At 38.3% G+C, this 6,296-nt stretch overlaps 1 pseudogene across 1 annotated transcript; it reads left to right on the forward strand.

Annotated features, from left to right (window-relative positions):
- Window positions 1-2,933: 2,933 nt before the first annotated feature.
- On the forward strand, window positions 2,934-3,888 carry LOC306644726 (uncharacterized protein C3orf26 homolog; annotated as a pseudogene). Its single transcript has one exon. The product of its transcript is annotated as an uncharacterized protein C3orf26 homolog (transcript).
- Window positions 3,889-6,296: the final 2,408 nt, after the last annotated feature.

Below are 6,296 nucleotides of genomic sequence, written 5' to 3' on the forward strand. Positions count from 1 at the left end.
ATCATATTAAGGGACGGTTTCTCCATTAGAAATGCATCATGAGACCCTCCTAGTGGTAGTAGCTGCTATGTATTAATATTTATTGAGTATTTTCTTTGTGCTGAATATTGATGATCATGTTCAGTTTCTATCCTGACATTAATATCCTCATTTCACTGATGAGCAAACCCAGGCTCAGAGAGGGTGAGAAACTTGGTTAAGCCCCACTGCCAGTGAGTGGTGGGTCTGGGATTTGAATCAAGCAGCCTAATTCTGAGTTATGGCTGTGAAGACACTGGCCCCCTCTGAGCCCATTTTCAGAGTCAGAAAGTAAACAGTGAGAATAATTGCGAGAAGGAGCATTTTCACATGTCAAAGGCACAAAAGGGACTTGGAAGGTGGGTCCTTTTGGCTATTGAGTCAGCATCTCCAAGCATGTCAGTTGAAACTAAGGAAAAAGAATCATTTCCACATGACTGCTTTTTGGTTTTCTGGATACTAACAGATCTTTTTGTTCCTGTATTTCTGGTTCAGCTACAGCAGGTGCATAAATTCATTACAAGAACTTCTTATATGATGTTGGGGCAGGCACAAAATAGCTATAGTTAGGCTCCCTTGCTTAGGTTTCTGGTGGGCTGTGTGATGTTTTGCTATGTTTTTAGCTAAGGCCTTAAATTGGCTATATTATGGTTAGTGTGTAGTCAAGACCAGGAACACTCTGATTCAGTGTCCGTATTTGAGGTCATAAAATATGCTTGTGAGCATGCTCCCCACTAATGTAATAACCTGTTGGCAGTGTGTGACTTCTTTGTTTGGTCTACATATAAAAAGGGCCTATGAAAAAGACTCAGGGGCTCAGTGGAACTGACTGGGGTTTGAAGCTGTTGCCACCTCTAAATGAAGCATTTCTATTGAATCGGAACCTAAATCTATTTTCTGGGTCTGAGTCCCTACACAACATATGATCATTCAATTATTCAAAGTCACTGCAGTTTGGAGCTGAAAATTAGCTTGATCCAAATCTAATCACCACAAGGTCTCTACCATCTATATCAGCAAAGGTGTATGAAAAAATAAAAATTGATTCAATTATTCTGTTTGGCCTATCATTAACAATTATGCTAGTATTTGTATTTTTTCACTTTCTCTTAATTGTCATGATATTAGTTATTCCTCCATTTTTTTCTTATTAAGTTTCAATTGCTTTAACTCCATTGTATATAATCCTTGTAGCAACTCTGAAGAGCAAGTGGGGACAGCAGTATTTTACTAATGAAAACCAGCAACTTAGAAAAGGCAATTATTACCTTTGGGGCCCCTTAACAAATAAGAGGTGGAAGCTTGATTAGAAGTCAGATCTCTTTGGTTCCCAGGTCACTATCCTCTGTATCATAAAAAGATACTGTATCTGCTCCTGTATCATAAAAAGTCTCTTTAAAAATATTCACAAATGTCTTTTCTTTTTCTTCTTCTTGGCTAGTAATGTTTCATGAAGATTGAAAAAAAATCATGATTATTCTTAAGCCTTGTTCACAGAATACAATCTTCTGAGCTAAGAAGTAATTATGCTGAGGAAATGTTAACATAAAATTACAACTCTGTCATGTGCTGTAATACAGAGGTTTAAGTGCTAAAACTGTCTATTGAGGTCCTTGACCTGAAAGTTCTAGAATTAGTGAGTTTAACAAGAGTGAGAGGACATCAGATAATGTGTAGGGGGACAAAGTAGAAAACGTGAGCTTTTGAAGAAGTAGAGATTATAGAATGCCCATGTAGGTGAAGTACCAAAAATGCCTGAGAACACGCTGCCCCAACAAGATGGGGAGCTGAATAAGAACCAGGTTGTGTCACACCTTATTTGCCTCCATAAAAAGGCTGTCTTTTTCCTAAAAGGAATTGGAAGCCATCAAAGCAGTGTTCAATCTGTGTGTGTGTGTGTGGTGGTGGTAGTAGTAATGATGATCAGACTTACTTTTTGATAAGGTATCATTTTATACTTACAGTTTTGCAATTGTGGTTATTATTTAATGGAAAGAAATGTGAAGTGTAAAAAAATCAAAATGTATATTCTGAAGGTAAGGACACAGATCTCCTAAATTTATCCATTAAAAATAGGAATATTTGCCAGGCTCTGTGGCACATACTTGTAATCCCAGTGGATAGGGATGCTGAGGCAGGAGGATTGGAAGTTCGAGGCCAGTCTCAGCAACTTAGGGAGGCCCGAAGTAACTCAGTAATACTGTCTTAAAATAAAAAATAAGAAGGGCTGGGGTTGTAACTCAGTGGTAAAGTGCCTCTGGTTTCAATCCCCCATGCCCACCCCCCCCCCACACACATGCAAAGTAAATGACCAAAGTAGCATCTTGAAATTCAACCTCATTCTCGTTGATCTAAAGGCAATTTACTATGAATTCAATTTTGATGAAAAACATAAAATTAAAGAATGTATACAAAAATCTAATTAGAGATAAACATTAAATGCATGCCAATGGTTCATTGCCTATGAGAGTAGAGAAAAAAAGGGAGCAAGGTTTGGGGATAAGTCAATAAAAATAAATAAATAATATCCTGTAATTGACATGAACAATAACTGGGAAGATTTTGTAAAATCTCTCCTAAAGACAGTAACTAATACTTTGCTTGATTTTTGCCTGGTTGAAGAATCCATAATGAAATGGACAAGAATGTTATATGCCTTAATTTTAAATAAGAATTCCATGAAACTCTTAAAATCTTTGGTTTTCCTTTTATCATTGTAGAGACATGTCTCAGAGACTGATGGCATGGGGGTGGGGGGACACAGCTATAGGAATAGTAATGAGTCTTGAAAGAAGTCAATGATTCACATTAGAAAGAACCCTTGTGGGAGCTCCGCGTGCGTGCGGTGACGCCGGTCGCCGGCTCCCCAATGCCAGTTCCTACCGCTGGCCGCCTTCGCGTGGTCTCTTCGCCTTGAGTCCTGGGAGGAGATGGCAGACGACCTTGGAGATGAGTGGTGGGAGCAGCAGCCGGCAGGAGCAGCCAGCAGCCCAGCCTAAAGAATGTTTCTTGATAAAACCAAAGGACATAAACGAAGACTCCAAAAAGACCAGGAAGAGGAGAAAGAAGAAAATTACTGATGTTCTTGCAAAATCAGAGCCCAAACCAGGGACACCAGAAGACCTACAAAAGCTAATGAAGGACTACTACAGCAGCCATCGCTCAGTGATTGAACTAGAACTTAAGCTACCAGACTCCTGCTTCCTGAAAGCTAATGATTTGACTCACAGTCTTTCATCATACCTAAAAGAAATCTGTCCTAAGTGGGTAAAACTTCGGAAAAACCATAGTGAGAAGAAATCTGTACTGATGCCGTCCGAGCCCTGGAGCTCATCAGGTCGATGACAGCATTCCGAGGAGACAGCAAAGTTATGAAATTATTTGCAAAACATATAAAGGTTCAGGAGCAGGTAAAATTGCTGGAGAAGCGTGTGATGCACCTGGGTGTGGGAACACCAGGAAGAATTAAAGAGCTCATTAAACAAGGTGGCCTTAATTTGAACCCCTTAAAGTTTCTGGTTTTTGACTGGAACTGGAGAGATCAGAAGTTGAGGAGAATGATGGACATTCCTGAGATAAAAAAGGAGGTTTTTGAACTTCTAGAAATGGGAGTACTCAGCCTGTGCAAGTCAGAATCCTTGAAACTGGGACTTTTCTAACCTGGTCCTAATGAAGATTTCGCAGTGAAGTTTGCATCATATTTAAAGGTGCTGTACATTGTAAGCACTCAGTAGATATTAGCTATTTTTATTATGTTAGTTGTATCATCAATTAGATCACTGGGAATGTTTGCCCGAGATTCTGTGACAGAAATGAATTTCTCCTTTGCTATCTCTCTTGTATAATAAAGAATCATGAGCTTTTGTGTGATCTTTGTTGAACAGACTGAGTTTTTCTCTCACCCACTGTACTTTGCTGTGCTATGCAAAAGAAAAGGAAGAGAAGCTGGGCAACCTGAGGCAAGCCCCTTCCCTCTCTGAGCCTCAGTCTCATCAGCTGTGAAATATTCACAGAATTTTCACAAGATTTCTATGAAATGGTACATGAGGAGCATATTTGTAAACTGTGAAGTGTGTTCCCATCATGAAGGGTAGCAGTGGCAGCTAGGAAGACCCACAAATGTATGTAGCACTTTGTAAACATACAAAACACAATATAACTATGCCAGTCTTATCCATTTATTTTTTAAAAATTTTTTTAAATAATTTCAGACATACAGAATAGTTGCAAAATTTAATGGAGTTAATTCCTATGTTCCTCCTCCTACAGCTTCTCCCAGTGTTAATATCTTATATAACTATGATACAGTTGCCAAAACTAAGACATCAACATCAGTACTGTACATTTAACTACAGACTTTGTTCAGTGTCACCAATTTTTTTCACTGATGTCCTTTTTCAAGTCCAGGAGCCAAGCCCAGATTCCATATTGTGTTTAGTCTTTATGTCTCCTGATGGTGACAGTTCCTCATTCTTTCCTTCTCCTTCATGACTTTCACACTTTTGATGCGTACTTGTCATGCATTTTGCAGAATATCCCTCAGTTTGAATTTCTCTATTATTTCCTTATGATTTTATTGAACTTATGCATTTTTTTGGCCAGAACCACAGTAGCAGTATGTGCTTCTCAATGTATTGTGTCAGGGAATGTGTAATGTTATTGTGGTTTTTACCAATGATGTCATGTCAGCCTTGGTCTCCTGGTTAGGCAGTATCTGCCAATTTTCTCCACAACAAAGTTGCTGTTTTTTCCTTTGTAAACAATATCTATCTATCTTGGGGAAGATACTTCAAGGCTACGCACATACCTCTTTTTCCTCAAACTTTGCTCACTAATTCTTAGCAATAATTGGTAGTTCTTTTCTGCAACAATTATTACTGCGAAGATTTTTTGTTTCCCTTATTCTCTTTTTTTTTTATTGTAAATAAATGGGATGCATGTTGTTTCTCTGTTTGTACATGGCGTAAAGGCATACCATTTGTGTAATCATAAATTTAAAAAAGAAAAAAAAAGAAAGAACCCTTGTGTTTTTAATTAATCTAAACATAATCCTAGTGTTTATTCCATGATTATGTAAAATGAAATATTAGTTCCCTTTACAATGAAGTCTAGTGTGGTTGAAGTGACTAGGCTATATAGTTACAAGAATCCACTTCAGATTTTTCATTTTTTCCTAATTGAAAAAATATCAACCAACTGAAAATCAAGGTTAGAACATTTTCTAACATTCTGCCTGGCGTAGACTCTTAGCATGTGCAATGTCTTGAATACTGGGGAGACTCTCTAGATGTAGGAAGGTAAACATCACTAGTTAACCACTGATCTGCCCATAATTTTGTTCACATTGTGCCCAGCATCCAGAATTAGTTGAGGTTTCACAACTTTATTGACAATTTGGACAAGATAATTTTTGTTGGGGGTGGGGCTGTCCTGCAGGCTGTAGGACATTCACAGGCATCCTTTGCTTCTACCCATTAATTGCCGGTAACAACATTCCCCATTTATAGTAGCTTCACAGTGTTTCCTGACATCGTCCTGTCTTCTGGGGGCCAAAGTTGGCCCTGATTGAAGGCTTAGACCACTTATTCCATCCTTCCTCCAATCTGATCAGTAATTCTTAAAACACAGTCTGCTGGGGTGGGAATGGAAGAAAGTTTTCTGTGGAATGAAAAGAATAAAAGAGGAAATATGCAATTCACTCTGCCTTTCCTTACTTTCCTTTTTTCTCTTTTTTCTTGCTGGACCTCTGGCTGCCACTTTGAAACAATGAGATAATCACCAAAAAGGAAATGCCAAAAGAACAGAGCATTCCTGCTGCCACTCAATCCTGACCTAAAGCAAGCAGCCGTCTTTCCCTATATTTGAGGGGGGAGGGCGAGGGGGAATAAAAATAGAATTAATTTTACCTTTATTAGACATCTTTTCTGTTATCTATGAAGGACCACAATCTTTTTGATATGTTTCTAGAAACCATCACTGTTCATTCCCTACCAAGTATCAAGAAACAGTGAAATAAAGGAAGAAAGGAGTCAAAAAAAAGAAAAAAAGAAGAACTGACCTGGGAACTTCAGTGGCAGAGGGATTAACTGAAGTATCACAGGTTATAAAGAACAAAAGTGCGCCATTTTATGGGTATTTGCTTTACTATTTAATAATAAGAGAATCTAATGAGGATAGATAAAATTAATATATAAGCCCAGAAGCAAGTAGCTTGTGGGTCCATTTTAGACACAGAAGACATAAAGCAAGTGTATCCTGAGAATAAAATGGGATGAAGG

The sequence above is a fragment of the Sciurus vulgaris genome (genome assembly GCF_902686455.1).
Source record: "Sciurus vulgaris genome assembly, chromosome: 15".
Classification (NCBI taxonomy): Eukaryota; Metazoa; Chordata; class Mammalia; order Rodentia; family Sciuridae; genus Sciurus; species Sciurus vulgaris.